This window comes from Eptatretus burgeri, chromosome 4 (genome assembly GCF_056783735.1).
Source record: "Eptatretus burgeri isolate ZD-2024b chromosome 4, Ebu_testis_v1, whole genome shotgun sequence".
In the NCBI taxonomy this organism is placed as follows: domain Eukaryota; kingdom Metazoa; phylum Chordata; class Myxini; order Myxiniformes; family Myxinidae; genus Eptatretus; species Eptatretus burgeri.
Genome location: NC_140964.1, coordinates 17,108,736 through 17,130,254, shown reverse-complemented (window position 1 = coordinate 17,130,254; position 21,519 = coordinate 17,108,736). Strand labels below are relative to the sequence as shown.

General features: G+C 35.9%; 1 long non-coding RNA gene across 2 annotated transcripts in view; it reads left to right on the top strand.

The window, feature by feature from the left end:
• Positions 1-21,519, top strand: part of LOC147027549 (uncharacterized) — a 48,111-nt gene continuing 26,592 nt past the window's right edge. The window contains exons 1-2 of one of the 2 annotated variants that reach the window (XR_015057109.1): positions 1-7,290; positions 7,380-7,569. This is a non-coding gene — a long non-coding RNA (uncharacterized LOC147027549). Of the gene's footprint in view, positions 7,570-21,519 lie in introns of both variants that reach the window. The other variant, XR_015057108.1, reaches the window with a different exon arrangement.

Genomic DNA, 21,519 nt, shown 5'->3' with positions numbered 1-21,519 from the left:
ATCAACTTCCTGTGTTTCGGTTGATACAGCACAAGGCCAAATTAACACAGACTGCTATATCTTCAGTCATCAATAACTACGAGGCTGTTTTGTGAAGCTGGGATGAGATGCCTGAGTCCAGTTACTCTTCAATCATCAGCAAAAGTGCGATCCCTCTCTGAGAACTTCAGCTCGAGGGTGACACATCTGGGACTACGATCAGCAATGAATGTCACAGGACCTTTGTACGAGTTCGACAAAACTTTGGAGGCTGAAAAGCAAACCATATTGGTGATGCTCGACAATGCAAAAACTGTCAGAAATGCACTTAAGAGTCTGCAAAATGAAGAGGAATTTTCTTCAATTGTTACATCACAAAATTGAAGTTCATGAGCTGGACCCCATAAAGTTACCGCGTTTCAGAAGGCCGCTGAAGAAATACACCGGTGCTTCTCCAAGTTAGCATGCTAATAATCCAGAGGAGCACTACAGACTAGATTTGCAATACAGATGAGCTTTTTATGCAATTGTAGACACTGCCCTTCAGCAGCAAGATGAGCTACTGAATACAGCATCAACTACTGGGTTGGCTGAACACCATTGTTTGGAAACAATGCTGTTAACGTCAAAGTGGACAAAATCACATCAGTATGTGTCCTGAACTCGACTGAAGCACTTCCGGTCCGGTTGAAAATGTTTCATCAGAATTTCCACCCCAAAACTCTTTTCGATGCTTGGGGAGTACTTACTGCCATGTCACCTCATATGAGACGTCTTTTCTACCAAGTGCAAAATATTCACCGACGACTGTTTGTTTTCCCTCTTCCTTCTTGTCAAGCAGAGTACCCATTCAGTTCTGAAACCATTCTGCACCCATCGACTGAAAACCTGGTTCCAAAACACGAGGGGACAACTGCGGTTAAATTCAGCAGCAATATTCCACCTACACAAAGACCAGCGAGCTGGATCAAGTGGACGTACGGCGGTCATCACGACACAAGAATTCATCAACAGGACGGAAACCTGCCGCAACGCATTTGGGGGATTTTAACATGGAGTAAACACTGTATACAATCAAAGGAAGGTGAACATGATGTGTCTACATTGGATTTCATGTGCATTTTAAACTCGTCCATGATAAGTCTCAATCAGCTCTTGAAGCCATAATGATGTCCTTCAGTGGGTCAGGCAGCAATGGGTCCAAAGACTTTTTTTTTTGTTTTTTCAATCCTCCTCCGAGGTGACTCCAGGGATTTCTTTGAAACTCCACGTGATGAATCCAGATCTGGATAGGATAATTATTTAATTTTAAAGTGATTCTTCACCACTGAGAGATGGGGCTCAAAACGACATTGCATGATATCTTAAGTTGTGGACGGATTCGGATTAAACTTGGTGGACGTGTTGGGTGTGTGACACGGACTAATCATTTCGATTTTTGTTAATATCCGGATCTGAGTTTTTCTCGTGATTCTTCACCAGTGAGAGATGGGGCCAAAAACTATATCACATGAGATCTCAAAAAGTTGTTGACAAGTTATGACAAAACCAGGTGGATGAGTTGGTTCGGTGACGAGAACAAGTCAATTCGATTTTGGTTAAGGTCCGGATTCAGATCCAACCTTTTCAGTGACACACACGATGTAAACTGTTCAGCCTGGCGGAGGGATGCGCTCCACCGAGTGATATTCCGTTTCACCAAGTGTCACTCCAAGAGTGATTTTTCATCTCTGTGTGTTTGTCGATCTGTCTATTTGTTTGTCGCACGATTTTGGCCACAGTTTTCAAGCAATTGTTTTTTTTTTGTGTGTGTTTGTAGGTGACCGGCCAAGGACAGCAACGCTTAATTTGGGTGAGATCCGAATCCGGATTTGGATCTGAATTTTTTAAGTGATTCTTCACCATTGAGGAACGGGGTTAAAAACGAAATTACATGATGTCTCAAAACGTTAGACGGATTCAGATGAAATTTTGTGGACATGTTTGATGTGTGGCAAGGACTGAATGTTTCGATTTTGGTGAAGATCCAAATCCGGATCGAGATTCGAGACGTTTTCACGTGATTCTTCACCATTTATTTAATTATAATCGGGCCAACACGATATACAGCTCAATATCTCAAAAGGTTATTGATGGATTCCACAGAAACTTTGTTGATAGATTGTGTGTGATAAGGACGAATTGATTACATTTTGGTGAAGATTCGAATCCGGATACAAGAATTTTTCAAGTGATTTTCACCATTGCAAGATGAGGCCAAAACTGTCGAGCATGATATCTCAAAAAGTGGCGGAGACAAAAGTAGGTTGGTAAGTTGGTTAGTTAACCATAACAAGCCAAACCGATTTTGGCGAAGGTCCGGATTGAGATACGAGTTATCCGTTGGATACAAAATGTAAACTGTTCAGTTGCATTCCTCGGTAGGCAGAGGTTGTGTCCCGTTTCGCAAAGTGTAACTCCATGAATGATTTTTCATTCTGTCAGGGAAGGTCAGGCCAGATCAGATCTGTGAGTTGCTACAGGTAACATGTAAACCTGTACAAACCTGTTCCATGGTCGGGTTGTCAGCAACCATACCTTCTCACCGACCAGGTTTTCTGGTGAGGAGGGTGTTTGGATATGGACACCCAGCAGGATTAACAACAAAACCTGTCAAATGGCGGAGGAGCTCCTTGTGAGCCAACGGCCATCCATATCTGGTGCCCACTTGTGTCTGCGGACGTCTTCCTGCAGTTGGGTTACTTCTTATTTGGAGGTTGGTGGCAGGATTTGCACTCCAACCACTGTAAAACCCTTAATTCCTCAAAGCATAAAAAAAATCTGAAAACCCACTCCGTGGGAGTCCCTCCTGTGCAGCTTCCCTTTACAGGGCAGCTCACCGGATGACTGGATTGGGGCAAAGCCTTCGGGACCCCCAATATTTGATGATAGGAGGGAAACTATGGGGTAAACTTTGATTTTCAGATTGCGGGAGAGTGTGTCGGAGTGGTGCTGAGGTGTCGTCCACCAGACGTTGGTCTCCTTGGCTTAACCTGATGCGGTCCTTTCGGGTGGGTGCCTGGAATGTCCTATCCCGAAGAGAGGATGATCAACTGTCTCTGTTATAATTTGAGCTCAAGCATTTGGACATTGGTATTGCAGCAATCTCTGAGGTATGGAGACCGGATTGCGGAGAGATCATGGCGGGTGGTTAAACCTCCTATTGGTCTGGTCGCTCAGATGGTTACAATTCCCAATGAGTTGCTGTACTGTCCAATAAGCTGACTCCAATGATAATTGAGGTTACATGAGTCAACAAGCCAATTATTATGCGACGAAGGATTCGTCACTCCTTGGGTGTCATTTCCCTGGTCTCTGTTAATTCTCCGACTGAGGCGAGTGATGTCACCGTGATGGACACATTCTGTGCCACGCTCGAGTCTGTGGTTGATCATTGCCCCAGACGAGATACACTTTTAGTCCTGGGGGATTTCAATGCATCGACTGGAACTGATGGGGATGGTAATGAGACGTGTGTTGGTCCCCATGGGTCTGGAACTGTGAACCAGAATAGCACAAAGTTCCTTGACTTTGCAAGAAGTCATGTTCTTAGGGTGGCCGGCTCATAGTTTCAGCGCCCACAAGGTCATCGCTGGATTTGGTATTCCAATGTTGGCGGTGTGGCAAAGGAGATTGACCATGTCCTCGTTGATGGTCACTGGAGGATGATCCAAAACTGCAGGGTCAACCTGAGTGCTCAGTTCCTCAAGACTGACCATCAGCTTGTTGCAACAATTAAGTTGCACCTTAAATCCAGGAGAATGGTACCATCCCAGCTGAGGCTGGATGTTGGCAAGCTCAAGGATGAGAGGAGATTTTGGGGGGTCTGGGTGCTTTTGGAGATCCTGAGAGTAGTGGAGTGCATTCAAGACCACCATCCTTGATGTTGCCGGTGAATGTCTTGGTACTCACTGGAGGGCGAAGAAGAATTTTATCTCTCAAGGGACACTTGATACCATTGACCAGTCTTAGGGCCAGGCTGAATGGCAGAGCTGACGCGAAAAACTGTATGTGCACTAATGGTGGACAAGGAGGCTGATGTGTGAGGAATCTGTGAGGGGGTAGAGCATCACCTGTGAGTGGGTGATAAATGTTGTTTCTGGGACACCCATTCAAATGAATGGGAAAAGGGAAAAAAACTATCTGACCCAAGCCCAAAAGCTCAAAATGGGAGACTCACTTCCTCCCCACCATTCCCCTTCCCTCCCATCCAAGCAAATGAAAAATTGAGACTTACTGATCAAAGCACTTCTTCCCCCCAACATAATCAGTCCTTTCATATTTTTATTATACTCAGAGCGAACCAACGAATATTTGTCCTTGTTCTACTTTCGGGATGAACTTAATTTTCTTATAACATTTATTTCCATCGAGAATATTCACAAATAATAACTTGGAACTTGGTTCTTGGAATTATGTGATACCGGTCATCCGTCCGTTCCTGTCCGCACTCTAACTCCAAAAGTTTTCAACTTTAACGTTTCATATTTGGTAGATCGGTAAAGACTGTGGAGACGGTGTTGCAACAAACGTTCATCTAAAGTGGTTGCCATGGCAACCAGGATGCTGTTTTCCATATGGTAGCACAATTCTGTATTTACCTTCTTGTTCGGGCATCTATTGTGCTCACTTGAGCTCTTGTGATTTAATATTTTAATCAAATCTCTATTTGTGGGTTTTTACTATCAGTATGAGGCCAGTTCTTCATTGAAAAATGCCCGTGCCCATGTTCCATTTCAGAAGGAATGTAAAAATTTAACACCCTTTTCTTGTCGGTATCCTTGAATGCAAAAAAAAAAATTATAATTTTCTTGAAGCCTTCTTGCTGTCATTTAGAGATCAGAAATATGTGACATAAATATAATGACACGAAATACTGTAACGAATCTGGCAGCCATTTGCACACAAACAGTCCCCGTGGTTCAGTTATTTCGATAAGTATGTGTTTATAGTCAGGGTCCCGTCCTTCTGTCTTATGGGTTAATTTCATGTGTGCTGCGGGTTTCTTTATAGTCAGGATTTTTTTTACATGAAATCTCCCCTTCGCTCCATGATTGCCATTACGCACGTGTTCGGGACCACGGGCAGAGGCGGGGTGAGGTCGACTCTGCCCAGCGAGATGGGTGTGCCTCGCAACCAATGAGGCAAAGGAGTCCCTCAGAAGCCCCCGACCAATCCGGAGACGAGTTATCTCATGGTAGCCCCGCCCAGCCAGATGGGATGTTCGCCACCGTCCAATCAGGAGGCGAGTGGGAGGGGAAGAAATCCCTTGGACCTCGTGAAAGGGAAGAGGAGAGTGGTCATCACGAGGAGAGTGGAGCAGTTATCGTGGCCATTGCTCTTGGTGTGCGTTGTTAGAGAAGTCGTCAGCAGTCGTGCTCTGCAGTCTTTTGCGATGCTCCTCATGGTGTTGGTTGTCGGGCAGCCAGGATCGTGGGCTCGTGGATTTCAGGTTGTGGGTTCGAGTTGTGGGTTCAGAAGGTTATAATTTGAGTTCATGCATTTGGACATCGGTATTCCAGCAATCACTGAGGTTTGGAGACCGGATTGTGGCAAGATAATGGTGGGTGGTTACACCTCCTATTGGTCTGGTTGCTCAGATGGTTACAATGCCCAAGGAGTTGGTGTAGCTGTGTCCAATAAGCTGACTCCAATGATAATTGAGGTAACACGAGTCAACAAGCCAATTATGTGACTGAGGATTCGTCACTCCTTGGGTGTCATTTCCGTGGTCTCTGTTAATGCTCCGACTGAGGCGAGTGATCTCACCGTGATGGACACATTCTGTGCCACGCTCGAGTCTGGTTGATCAGTGCCCCAGACGAGATACACTTTTAGTCTTGGGGGATTTCAATGCATCGACTGGAACTGATGGGGATGGTTATGAGATGTGTGTTGGTCCCTATGGGTCTGGAACCGTGAACCTGAATAGCACTAAATTCCTTGACTTTGCAAGAAGTCATGGACTTAGGGTGGCCGGCTCATGGTTTCAGCACCCACAAGGTCATCGTTGGATTTGGTATTCCAACGCTGGCGGTGTGGCAAAGGAGATTTACCATGTGGTCGTTGATGGTCACTGGAGGATGATCCAAAACTGCAGCTCCACCAGAGTGCTCAGTTCCTCAATACTGACCATCGGCTTATTGTAGCAACTCTTAAGTTGCACCTTAAATCCAGGAGAATGGTACTATCCCAGCTGAGGCTGGATGTTGGCAAGCTCAAGGATGAGAGGGTAGGTGAGTAGAGATTTGGGGGGTCTGGGTGCTTTTGGAGATCCTGAAGAGTAGTGGAGTGTGTTCAAGACCACCATACTTGATGTTGTCGGTGGATGTCTTGGAACTCACTGGAGGGCGAAGAAAAATTTTATCTCTCAAGGGACACTGGATACCATTGACCAGTCTTAGGGCCAGGCTGAATGGCAGAACTGAGGCTTAAAACTGTACGTGCGTTAATGATGGACAAGGAGGCCGATGTGTGAGGAATCTGTGAGGGGGTAGAGCATCACCTGTGAGTGGGTGATAAATGTTGCTTCTGGAACGCCCATTCCAATGAATGGGAAAAGGGAAAAACTATCTGACCCAAGCCCCAAAATTTCAAAATGGGAGACTCACTTCCTCCCCACCTGTCCCCTTCCCTCCCATCCAAGCAAATGAAAAATTGAGACTTACTGATCAAAGCACTTCTTCCCCCCAACATAATCAGTCCTTTCATATTTTCATAAAACTCAGAACGAACCAACGAATATTTGTCCATGTTCTACTTTCGGGATTAACTTAATTTTCTTATAACATTTATTTCCATCGAGAATATTCACAAACAATAACTTGGAACTTGGTTCTTGGTTTAGGTATCTTTGTTGAGCAGAGATAAAATGATAAACTTCTCTTCATCCTCTTGTTTGACCTCCTCCTGAACCACATGTCATTTTGTTGATTCATCATATTTTCCATCGTCTTTCCAAATTCATCATTATTTATGATTTTATGAAAGTATGATATTTATTTTATGAAAGTTCTTCACAAAATCACTTGACCAAGGTGTTTTGTTTTTGTGTTCAAAGCTTGGTTGAGAACCGAGCCCCAAAAGCCCGAAGCAAGAATTAGACTCATTTTCTTTGTGAGACACACCCGAAAAAACCCATTGTTTCCTCATTTCCATTATCTCATCAACTTGCCCTATTTGAACACGAGCTTTGGCTTGATCCATTCAGAGAATGGAGTATTCAGTGGAGTCCTCTGACCTTGCAGATCAATCTGTTTCACAAGAGGAGAGGTGGGATCCTGAAACCGATTCATTATTTGTTATTTTACTCTGAATTAAATCACAATACGACCAATAATTATTGTTTTTTTTTCACACAGGTTGTCCCCAATTACAAAATCCTTGAAAACTGATGTTGAAAATGAATCCAACGCATATCATGAAGAATGGTGGAATATGAATGAAATCCTTTTCGATCTTCAATCATTTCGAAGAGAATTAAATGACACCGTGTCTTGTCTGTTGGACCTTTCACACACACCCTCTGATGTTGAATATGTCCAAAGAAAGGTGAGAAATTATCCCCGTGTCTGTCTGTGTCTCTCTGTCTTTGTCTCTTTTGGTGTTAATTGTTTTTTCAGTTTCAACACCTGTCTGGATGAATGTGACACAAAACTCAATCTTCTGGAGGTAAATATTTTATTATTTTATTAATATCATTATATAATCATCTTTATGTACCATAATGGTTCTTCGCTCATTGTTTTGAACAGAATATGGTGTCAGAGTTTCAAAACTGCAAGATATCCAAAGCAGACTGTTGGGAAAGAACGTTCATTCTCACAATTAAATATTTACCCAAAGAAAAATGTTTCAGGTTTTCAATGTTGTTTAATTATATATGCTTTTCTTGCAATTATTTAATTCTCAATTACAGGAAAAAGAGTAAAGGAGAGGGATGGGGGTTAGGTGCGTGCCCCGAACGACCCACCACTCCCCTCATCCCATCCCCTACCCTCCCCGTTTGTGTGTTTGGGGAAGGGTGGGGGGTGGGATGAGGGGGTGTGGTGGGTCAAAGGTGGGGGCGCACAAGGGGAAGGGGAGGGGTGTGGAGCCAAAAAGGGGGTGGAGCCAAAAAGGGGCGGAGCCAAAAGGGGGTGGAGCCAAAAGGGGGTGGAGCCAAAAGGGGGTGGAGCCAAAAGGGGGTGGAGCGAAAATGGAGGTGGAGTCCAAGTTTGAATTTTTTTAAACTTTTTTTTTTATTTTTATTTAATAAATAATTTATTTATTTAAAAAATAATAATTTTTATTTAATAAAATCTCTTCCCCCTCTCAATCACATCATTTGGAAGTCGAAAGAACTCCACCGATTTACATGAACAATTTTAAAAAGTTAATTTGTCCATTGCTTCGTATAACTTTTTTTAAAATGAGATTTCCACCTGTACATTCTTCCTGCATCACCAACTTTGAACTTTGGCTTGATGTCGTTAATCTATTTTTCATATTTTAATTTTGTAAATGTTTCTGATGGCTTCGTTTTAGTTGAGGTATGAATCGTATCGTCATACTTATCTGCAATATCCTGAATTATAGATAACCTTTGTTGAGAACCGAGTTGAGCGAACTTGATATAAAGTCTCTTTTAAAGTACGAATGAATCGCTCAATAACTGCTTTTCCTTCATTAAAGGCACTGTATAATGTAATGCTGCTATTTAAAAGAAAATTCATGAATATTTTGTTGTTGAACTGTGCATGCTCATCAGTCCACAATTTTTTCGGTTTTCTCTTGCTTTTATTAAATATCTGTTGAAAGGCCAACATTAGAGTATTACCTGTTTTGTTTTTCAAAGGGACAAACAACACATATCTTCTCAAATCAATAACGGTTGAAGCATACTTGAACCCCTTTTCATGATTGAGTTCAATCAAATCAGCGGACCAGATGTAATCAACTTCCTTGGAAAAAACCTTACTTCTATGAAACTCTGTGATCATTGGTTTATGTAATTAATCAGCTAATTCCTTTTCAATCTTAATGACATCATGAGAGCCTGTAAGTTTTTTTTTTTAATTTCCAAGCCCAAGTTTCAATTTAAAACAGATAATCTTCTCCATGATGAACCTATCAACTTTTTCTCTCACGGTTGGATTTTGTATTAAAGATAAATTATACAACATTTCTCGATCCGCTTCGTGTTTTTCTTCCAACGTCGTGCTATTTCCATAATCGATATCGTGTCTTGTGCATACTTCATCAACCTTATTGATAGGTTTCCTCCACGGATTAGGATTGTCAGCCTTATCTAATCTTTTATTCAAGATTGTTCCTGGATGACAGAAAGAATACCCTGGTAGATGTAATCCCCTGGTATACCAGTTGTTGTAAATTTACTTCCTGATAAAAACTTTTGTATATCTCCCCCTCGTTTGTGTTTGGTGATGAATTTGCTCTAAAAAGAGCCACACACCGAACATGTGCCTTTTTGTATAACCCGATTATTTTTACTTTTAATATAAGAGATAATTTTACTCTTGGTTTTCTTTTTACATTTGAGACAATAACTCATTTATTTATGTGAAAAATTCCTTCAAAGTGTGAAAACCTTTTTAGTTTCCAACATGCACATTTGAATCTTAATTTTTAAAACATACAGAATTCTTTGAAATGTCTTCACTCTCTCTCCTCCTTTTATTTAAGAAAAAAAAAGTAAAACTTTGATTAAAATCATTTACACCAACATCATCAAGAATATAATCTTTTCCTGCTTTCTCTTCTTTATCTCCACTTTCTCGTTTACATCTTCTCCCTGAAATCGATGTTAATCCTCTTGACGCAGATATTTCGAAATGACTTGTCAATTCTTTGTTTTCCTCCTCAGTGCATTGAGATTGATTTATTTTGTGTGTTACCTCCAATCGTTTTCTAATCTCACTGGTTTCCACATATTTATATTTATTAATTCTCTTTCTCCCTCTCCTTCTCCCTCTCCTCCTTCTCTGTCTCCTCCTCTTTTTTTTCTCCCGCCCCTTCTCTATTGCCTCAGTTTCTTCAACTCCTCCCTTCTCCCTTAATATCCTTGAACCACTTTCACCCCATAGAATATCATACATATATTCATCTGGATTGTGTGAGAATCTTGTAAGTAGGGGAAGAATACTGATTCTGGCTCACTTTTCCCCATGTAAATGAATGGGGAATTTTCAGCGATGAAATTTATCTTTTTTTTCCCGAAAAAATAAATCCCCTTTTTAGCCCAAGGTATATTGATTTGTCTCCCCTTTTAACCTTGGGGTATGTATCTATTCTATTCTATTCTATTGAATAGAAGTATCTATTCAAATAACCTATGCAACAAGATAAAGATTTGTTCAAGTAGGAAAGTCGTAATGTGATTTGTTAAAGGTGATTCTAAAGAAATATCTGAAACGTCTAAGCCTCGGGACACTCTTTATCAAATAACCGATGCATTTTGTTTAGCTCACTCATTGAACCTATAAACATTTGTTCATTCTCAAATTCCTTCAATCGTTTAATTTTCTTTGCACAATAATCCCCATCTAAAATATTTAAAAACAAAACATTTGAATCTTTATTTTTTTTAAGATACCCCTTTTGTGCCATTATGAAATGATAAACTTCTCTTAATGCTCTCCTCTGACCACCTCATGAGCCACATATCATTTTGAGATTATAGTAAATTGTTTTTTCATTGTTCAATTGATAACCATCAAAGTTTTCAGTCCATTCAAGGATATTCATTTTTTTCTTTACATCCTCAAACTTACTAGTTTTTAAATTGATTCGCTTATTTGTTTTATTTACCTTTGTTTTAGTTATTTTTTCAATAAGACTTATTTGATATTTTTCACATTCATTATGTTTTCCATTTATATACCAAGACTGAGATTTTCTCCACTCTTTAGTTTGATTAATACTTGGTTTGACCATTTATATATTGCGAAAAACCACAAGTGTAGCCCTTACAAAACCCTAACCCATCTTCCCATCGTTAAAACACAATCTATTTTATACACTCTATCATACAATATCCATATGGAACACAATCTATTCCATTATCTAAAATAAATCTCTTATCATCAAAGGCTCCTTATGCCTTTTTATTTACTTCTTCACTATATATGTTATGTTTATAACTTCTTATTGTATTCATTTTCCTATATTCTTCTTTCTTATTCATCAAACAATTATAATAATTTCTAAAAGTTATTGATTTCTTTATTACATATTTCTTTATTCCCTTTAACCTCTTATCAATCTGATCACCATACATATAAGCATATGCCTTTGCTCTCAATCCAATAAACTCACTCATTACTTTTCCACCCAACTCATCCTTAAACTTATCAATAACCTTTTCATTCTTTTTGGAAAATAACTCACTCTTCTTGCTGAAATTACTTGTATCATACACTCCAATATTTTTCTTCATATCTTTATAAACATCATCAGTTTTTATATCGAGGATAAAACTATCAGTGTCCATACACAACAATGAAACATTTTCACCATACTCTTTCTTTAAGTCATTGTACAAATAATCATACATCAGTATCTTTGATAAATCAAGAACTGCTGTTCCAATATAAATTGGTTTATCCATGACTATACTTTCCTTTTTCATATGAATAGCAGAAAAGTTCTCTGAAAAAAACTCTTGTCTCTCAAAACTTGGTTTATTTATCAATCTCGAAGCTTCTTTCCAAGATGTTGCAAATCTAATGTTTTGCCTATTTCTAACATTCTCCATTGTCTTTCCAAAGACAGCATTATTCATCAATTTATAGAATTCCCCTTCAAATTTTACTTTTGTATTTGTTCTCAAATCTGTATTGAATTTAATATACTTTTTCATCCAAGGACTTTGTTTAAATTTTAAAACTCTATGAATTTTAGCTACTCTCAACCCAGCAGATAAATATTGTCTCAAGTTCCTTTGATGCAAAACATATCCCTCTTTATCATAGAATGTTGTTCATAACTTTTCTGTTGATTTACCTTTCATATTAAAACTTTTATGATAATCACTTAACCATTCTTTCTTTGGGGTTTCTTTCTCACATGCAAAAGGAAGATCTTTATGCTTATGAAGATCACTCGGGTACCTCAAATCAACTTCAAAATAATAACCTTCTTCTTCCTCATTCAATTCCTCTTGAGAAGAAATAACAATAGTCATCAAAGCCTTTTCATAATCCTTTTCTTCCACCCACTCTAATTTACCATAAGGCAGAGATTGAGACATTGCCCAGCCATACAAATTATTAGCATCAAAGTACATCAAATAATTACTATCTTTTTCACTCTCATAATTTGGAAGATATTTATTATTTGCTTTAGCATATCTTTTTGAACATACTTGTGATATTCCACCTCTCTTAGACTTCTCAATCATCAAAAGCATATCTACACCAATGACTAAATCTATATCTTGTTTTGTCATTTTCAACATTGCACTCCAAGCTAAACCAGGAGCTGTGATATAGTGGGCAGGATCTCATCCATAACAATTTTTATTATGACAGAGTGATCTAAAAGCTTCAAACACATCAGCCAACAATAAAAGATCTGTTTTTAGATACAAATCATGATATTCTCCAAGGTTCTTTATCTTAAATATTTTCCAAATTTCTTGTGCGTGTTTATATTCCTTATCACTTATCTCTTCTTCATAAAGGTTATTATAGAAACTTTCTTTTGAAGGAAGTTGTTTCTTTCAATCTCATAAATGAATCCATATAACCATAAGGATAAATTCCCTTACTTGTAAGAATTTTCTCTTTACTTTGAATTTCATTCATTGTTTCAATTTCCTCTCAAGTTGGAATTCCCTCTTTCATCAGAATTTCATCTGTTATCAGAATTTCCTCTTTAGTTAGAATTTCATTCTTTGTTCAAATTTTCTGAATAATTAGAATTTCATCTTCAGTCAGAATTTCTTCATTAATTTCCTCATTAATTAGAATTTCCTCTTTACTTTGAATTCTCTCTTTATTCTGAATTTCCTCTTTCGTTAGAATTTCCTCTTTTGGAAAGAATGAATTAAGATTTGGAAAAGAGCCCGTGGAGCTTAGATTTGAAGCGAGGTTGGCTTGTGGTGTTCCCATAAACTTGTAAGAATCAAGAAACCTAATACGAGTTATAGGTTTTGTGAATATCATTTTTGTAAATGAAATAGACTTTTGACTTGTGTTTGTTATGGCAGAAATATTCCCTGGTGTTTTTGAAAGTTCATTTATAAATAGATGTGTATCATAGTTGGCGCTGTTGTGAAGAAAGACTGGAATAAAAGAAGGTAATTTATAATTAAGATTACAACAGGAATGAGCGGGACCTCTATATTTACCAGTAAGATGACAATGATCCCTAACTTTAGACTCCTTAATTTCCCCCTCACAAATATGACAGATATTGTTCTTTCTAAATTCTAATTTTTCTTCTTTGGTTAATTTCATCGGTTCATTTGTTTCTTTCATTAATTTAGTGAGTCTTGTACAATCCTTTTCTAATCGTTTTACAAACTCTTGTGAAGCTTTTTTTCCACTATAATGTTCAAGTTTGTTATACTTTTCTCCAACATATGATTTGATATAATAACAGAAACCACAAGGAATATGTTTTTGATATTTATTTGTGTATGATTCTTTTGGATTAGGAGAAGCAGTATTTATCTTTTTAAGGATACACTCAAAATCAGCATATATCACAAATGGGTGCATGATAGATTTATTATAATCTTCAAAAGAAATCTTTTCAGCATGTTTAGGCATTGTAATTACAGCTGATTTATGATTACTACAATATTTTGAATGTTGTTCTAATCGTTCTTTTGTATGAAATGAATTAAGACATTGCTTACAAGGATATATTTTGTTTGCTGTTCTGAATACCTGAGAAGAGATTAATCTTGATAAATTATTGATGTATGTGTAATGTGAATTATTTCCAACACGAAAATATAAAAGATCAATGTGTTTCTTCATTTTTATAGTTTGAAATTTTTAATATTTGAACTTTGTATCCGTTAATCCATATACATTAATAGAAAGATTATTCTTTTTCTCAAATTTTGGAATATCTGTTTGTGGCATGGGGAATTTAAAATCTTTAATGTCCAAGGTATTCTCATATTTCATATATTGTTTTACTCTTTCTGAATTACATTTTGGTGGATGTAAGTGAGCAAGAGCAGACCAGAGAAAACATTTATTATCATTATTCTTAATATTAACAACTGCCTTCTTTCGTTTTATTTCTTTTGGTAATTCAATATAAGAAGAAGCTTTAAGAGGGTTTGATTTTAGAATGTGTATTTCTAAAAAGATGATTTTTTTTCATATTGAATCCACTTCCTACCACTGTATTATCAACATCCTCCTCTTGTCTTGATAGTTCTTCATAAAACCCACTATTCAAAAAATCTTGAAATGATATAAAATGAAGATCTGTTCTCATATAAGGAGTTTGTTCTTCATCTTGTCTTTTCATATTCATTTTCACTCCCATATAAAACTTTAAAGTTTTCATTTCTTGTAATGTCTTTTTAATAAATTTTTCAACATCAGGTTTCACTATTTCAATTGATTCAACTATTGATGATGGACCCGGTTCTCCAAATTGAAAAATCCTTATTTTTATATGCCCTTTAAATGCCCCATCAGTGTTTTCAATATAATAGTCTCCCTTTACTTTAAACTCATTTTTCTTGTGTTTTTGTGATTGAAGATGTCGATTATAACTACTCTTCAAAACATCCTTTGAGCAGATATCACAATGTTTTCTTTCCAACTCAAGAGGAGATATTTTATGAAATAGATTAAATGTGTGTTTATTGGTTCAGAGGTGTTTTCTATAATGTTTATATTCGTGATTACAAACATCGCAGTACGTTGTATTCACCATATTTATATAATAAAACTTTGCTTAAACTAAAATTTTCTTGATGAAAATTTTGTTTATTTTACAGGTGAATCTGTGCTTAAACTACAATTTTCTTGATGAAAATTTCGTTTATTTTACAGGTGAATCTGTGCTTAAACTAAAATTTTATTGATGAAAATTTCGTTTATTTTACAGGTGAATCTGTGCTTAAACTAAAGTTTTCTTGATGAAAATTTTGTTTATTTTACAGGTGAATCTGTGCTTAAACTAAAATTTTCTTGATGAAAATTTCGTTTATTTTACAGGTGAATCTGTGCTTTAAACCATTTTATCCTCCAACTTTTTCACTTCATAAATACAGTGTTTCAAGACACAAAAGACAAGTTTCAATCAATCACTTCATTTGTTAAAGATACTGAGAAATATGTCAAGGATGTAAAATTGAACAAAGATAAATATAACAACTATTGGATAAAAACTATTATGGTAAATAATATGAGTTCTTCAATTTCCTTCAGTGGAAGGGCTTTTAGTATACCTGGAAGAACATCAATTAAGGTATCTCTAACAAAAGTTTCTCCTCTCCTTCTGGCAATATATTCAAAACTAGAAAAAGCAATGAAACAAGAAAAGGTATCAAAAAATAAAAACCTTATGGATGAAGCTTGAGAAAGATAAGATAAGACCATCTGTAATATGCAAGGAGAAATTTGTATTTTTTTCAACAACCCTAAAGATGTAAATCCTGATGAAATAAAGGATGTTAATATATCAGGTGAAATGACATTTCGTTCAATTGTAGTTGAGGATCATTTTAAAATTACCTTTAATATAAAAAATGTAGCAGTTGAATCTGTTAATGAAAAAATGTACATAGATATCGATGGTAATGTTTTTTTTTCTACTAATTAAATATGAGTCAATATTCAACTGAAGATTTTGAAGATTATGAGAGTGATTATGATACCGAGAGTTTGCATTCAAACGATAGTTATGACACCGAGAGTTTGTGTTCAAACGATAGTTATGAAAGTATAGATGATTCTGAAAGTATCGAAGATGATATCGAAGATGAATTTCAGTTTAAGTAAAGTTTTACTTTATAAATATGAATAGTTTACTCGATTTTGAGCCTCTTGAATTCCATGATTCTCCATATGACAAATTTGAGAATTGTCCTGCGTGTGAAAGACGGGGATTAAACACAGAGTCAAAAGCCTATAAACGATGTATATTCTGTGATTATCTTCTAATTAATGATAATCAAAAATATAAAAAGGAAAATAATTCTTTTAGATTTACACCAAAAATGAATTACTTTACAAGATTGATTAGAGAAATGAATGTAAAGTACGAGGGTGATAACACACCTTTCCTTTCAAGGGAAGAAACTGAACGTATTAGAGAAATGTTCAAAGGATTGTTGTTATATATTATTCATGGATGTGATTTTCAGGGAAATATCAACACAAGATATTGCATAAATAAAATAATGGATTATCTTGAAATTAAACCTGAACTTAGGATAAAATATAGAGTTTCGAAAAAAGCCAATAATAAATTAAATAACCTGTTTTCCAAATATATAAATGAATGATTTTTTACCCATTTGGGAAAATAAGATAAAATTTGACAACCATAAAAATCTCCCAAATTTATTAAGATGCCTCATAGTTGGTTCAAGTGGATGTGGAAAAACCTGCTTACTTTTAAAGATGCTCCTCACTCCCAACTTTTTAGATTATGATAATTTAATAATTTTCACAAAGTCGAGTTTTCAACCAGAGTATCAACTACTCTCACAAGGTTTTAATGCTGGTCTTCAAAAAGAAGATATAATCGGTTTATTTAAACTTCAAAAAAACCGAAATGATTATAACATTGAAGATATAATACAACTATTTTGTGATACACAGAGATGTAAAAATAAATCAAAACCGATAACTTGTATTCTGAGTGATAATACGGATGATATACCGTCTCCCCAAGATTTGGATAAATCCAAAAAGAACCTCGTTATCTTTGATGATTGTGTTCATGAGAGAAACCAAACGGTAATGGACAGCTACGACACAAGAGGGAGACATTCTTCTTGTAATTGTATTTATCTTAGTCAATCGTACTTTCAACTTCCTCGTCGTTCCATCAGAAACAATGCTAATACTTTTATTTTATTCAAGTTAAATTCAATAGATATAAACAATTTTTGGAGAGACAATTGATCTACATTATGTAGTAAAATGGAATTTGGGCATTACATGAAATACACGACTGAAAAATATAAATATATTGTTCTGAAACAAGATGAGATATTAAATGATATTTTTCAAGAAATAAATGGATGCGAAAGAAAGAGCAAGAAGATTTAGGGAACATCAAGAGTTGGTTTCAAAAGTTGTAAAACAACAGGAAGACATAAAGAAGAAACGCAGACAGAAACTAACGGGCGAAGAAGCATTTGAAAGAAAACAAGAGAAATTTTTTAAACCACTTTTAAAAACTTCCCAAGAAAAAATTATAGATGTTTCCACAGTTCCCACAATAAAATATTCTCCTAAAAAACTTCAAATGTTAAAAGATTTTGATCAAATGATGGAGGAAGAATTAGAGCATTTAGGAGAATTAGAGGAATATGATGATGAAGGTTTATTTCAACAACTGGAAGAGATTAATCAACCCCCTGATTATATTGTGAATGCTCTTCAAAACAATGAATATTCAGCGGATTCAAAAACCAAAGCAGGACTCATTCCAACAGAACAACCAGCTATATTTCATCTTGTTCAAGAAAAGTTATTGATATTTAATGATGAATTAAGGTTCTTGGGTTCTGCTCAACCCCCTGTTAAACTAACTCCGAGATTAATGTTTCTTCGAACAAAAGATGGAAAACAAGGTTCAACTGTGAGGGATGAATCAAAGTATTTTGATAAACCATTGGATATGAAAAATAAGGATGATAGAGTATATATTGATCTGCTGAACACTCTAAATTATAGGGTTAGTATTTCAAGTAAAAGTAGGAAAAATGAGAAGGAGAAACACATTATTCAGGCTTTAAGTATCCTTGGTTCAGGTATTAGTTTTCTTCCAAATGACCCATCACAATTAGTTAATAGACTGTTATTGTTGTTAGGTTGTAAGAAGGCTGGAAATAACAATTGTTTTAATGAAGCATCAGCCATTTTAGACCAGTTGCTGAACATGAAAATAATTAATAAATATCAATATAAAGACATTTTATCTCATTAAATAAGATGAGAAGCACAATCCTTAGTTTCAATTTCACAACAAGCGACCACACATCTTCATTCCCATACCCACTACAACTTGACACAACAAAAGAATATGAGGCATCTTTATTGTCCATGGAAACTTATAATACCTTATTTAATATAACCGAGAAAAATGACAAGTTTAGTTATAATCCAGGAAGTGGATACAAAACGATAACAGTCTCACCCGGAGCATATGAGATTTCTCAAATATCTTCCGAAATTGCTCGTCTTATGAAAGAACAGGGTGATGAACCAAAAAAGATTGTTATAGACATTCAAAAACAGACTTCAAAATCAACGATTAAAGTTAAAAATAACTACAAGGTTGATTTCACAATTGATAATTCATTTAGAGAGTTATTGGGTTTCTCCTCAAAAAAGATTGAAACTAATGGGACATTTTACAGTGATAATGTCATTCAAATATCCTCAGGAATAAATTCGGTGTTAATTCACTGTGATTTGATTGATGGTGCTTATAATGATGGGAAAAAAACAAATACAATATTTTCATTCAGCGCATACTCAACCCCAATTGGTTATAAATTCAATATGGAACCCAAAAATTTGGTTTATCTCCGTGTCAGGAAAAACCATACACGGAGTAAATTTTAGGATAACCGACCAAGATAATTGTATGATTTCTTTTTATGGAGAAGTTATGTCCATCAGAATTCACCTACGTGAAGTTTTCCAATAAATAAATAAATACGATGGTTATTGTGAGGAAACACGAGTTGGGAAAATATAAAATAATTACAGGGGATGGGATGTTCCTTTCCCCAGAATACAAGGGTGAAGGTATGTATCTTGGTAGAGGATACTATAAACCTAAGAGACAAAGGGGTGTTGGACATCAATTTAGAGGAGATGGGATAATTGATACTCTCATGGGTATTGGTTCAACTATTCTTAAACATAAAGATCTAATTGGTTCAACTGCTTCTGCTGTGGGAAATGTAGCAGGTGCTGTAAAGAGTATAAAAGATGCTCAGAAGGAATCTCATAAATTACAAGCAATAAAAGAAATTAAGAAAGGCAAAACTCAGTTGTCCCCCCAAGAACGACAGAAAATAATTCGAATACTTGGATCAGGGTTTCAAAAGTTTCAACATCTTTTTTTCCTAAATAAATACAAGTATGGAAGCAATTGATAGTATCTATGATTTGGATGGTACTATTATTATAATTTCAAACTCCACGAAAAAAGAAGATTACTTCAAGGTAAATGCAATAACTGGAACAGATTGGAATACGAATGGAACAAAAAGTTTTGAAATAAATAATCAACAAACCTATTTGAATCTCTCCGAAAGTTTCTTGTTGTGTAAATTTAAATTCACTAAAGCTGGGAATAACGCAAACGCTACACTTGTAAATGATTTCTTCTGGAAAATGTTTGATAGTGTGCGTTTGTATATTGGAACACAAAAAGTTGAAGCGGTTCATTATGTCTCTGCTGTATCTGAAATGATGAAATTTACACTCTATACATTCAGTGATAGAATGGGAAAGGGGTCTGTCGAAGGTTTTATTCCTGATATGTCAACGGGAACAAACACAGACCCTGGATATACTCAAAGGAAAGGAGCGTATAATGATACAAAAGCAGAAAATAGTTTTACTGTGGCAGTTCCTCTTAAAGGTATATTTGGATTTTGTGATCATGATAAAGTTCTGTATGGTCTTAAAATTAGATTTCAACGACAAAGGAATGATAATGAAAATAGATTGCTTTTTGGTGTTGGTAATGCTTTTGGTGATCAGAATAAATTTGTAATTGAGGAAATGAGTTGGTATATCAGTGAATATACTCCTCATCTTAAAACAGAAGCGATGTTGAATAGAAGACTTAACTCAAAGAAACCACTCAGTGTATCATACCTCAAAAGAAGATGTCAACACGTTAAACTCAACCAAACTACTTGCACGTGGAATTTGGGTGTTCTGGAAGGAAAGCCACGATATCTGTGGATCATTTTTAAAAAGCCAGATGGTGATACTGCGACTGATAAGAATAATGCATTGAGTGATAATGCTAAGGTGAAACAACTTCGCGTTTCTCTCGATGGAACATTTTATCCACGAGATAGATTGGAAATTAATTGGGAAAAAAATGATTTTGCTGAAGCATACAAGTCTTACCAAAAGGTGTGTGAAAGTAATGGAAATAAAGAACCTATTTTGGATATGACAGCATTTAAAAGTTTGTATACAATCTATGGGTTTGACCTGAGCGCTCAAAAGGAAACTATAAAGTCGAATCGAGTGGATACTTCCCTATACATTGAAAGAGGAGAGAGTGAAGAAGTTGATACATATTGTTTGCTTTTGGAAGAAACAGAATTACAGATTAATACAGATAATGGTGTGATGATTAGTCTCACATAATTTTTTGTTAAATAAATGAGTGGCAAAGTACCAACTGGGGTATATGTTAATCAAATCAATCTTCATAAACTATCATCTTGTGTTCAAAATCAAAAGCCTTGTACGATTAACGTTAATACAATTCAGAGAAAAGGAGCAGTAAGAATTGATGTTTTGCTCACAAGAGAACAGGTTAAAATCTTGAATGACACTGGCTCACTTAAAATTAAAATGACAAAACCAATGTTGAAAAAATATTCAATAAGAGAGACGAGTGGAGGATTTCTCCCATTTCTAATTCCTTTATTTGCTGGTTTAAGTGCGGTTGGAGCATTGACGAGTGGTATTTCAACAGCGGTGAAAACTGACAACGAAAGGAAGGCTCAACTCCAGGCTCAAAAAGAATTGGAAAGACATAACAAAGAGTTGGAGAAACAAATTAGTGGAAGTGGTGTAATTGTAGATTTTGCTGAAAAACTTGAAGGTCTGCCTGATAAAGCGAGATTGTTAGTTGGAGATATGCTTTCTTCTATAGCACAAGCAGGTGTAAAATTAACGAAAAGAGGTAATGGATTATATCTTTCTAATAAATAAATGAGCATTGATGAGTGGTTTAAAGAATTTGGAAAGAATACAACATCAAATTTACAACTTGTCAAATATTGAAAGAAATTAAAAATTCATAATGTGGTTATTTGTATGAGAGATGAATTAACAAATGTGCCGAAACGTACAAATAATATTATTATGAACTTAGAAGATAATAATGGGAACGGTTCTCATTGGGTTTGTATTTTCAATTGTCAAGACAAATATTATTTTGATAGTTTTGGTCTTCCACCACCTGTTGAAGTCATAAAATTCTTACAGAATGGTGTTTATCAAACATTTCAAGTCCAAGAATTAAATTCCAAGTGTTGTGGTCAATTATGTCTGTATGTTATTTCAACTCAACAAAAATAAAAAA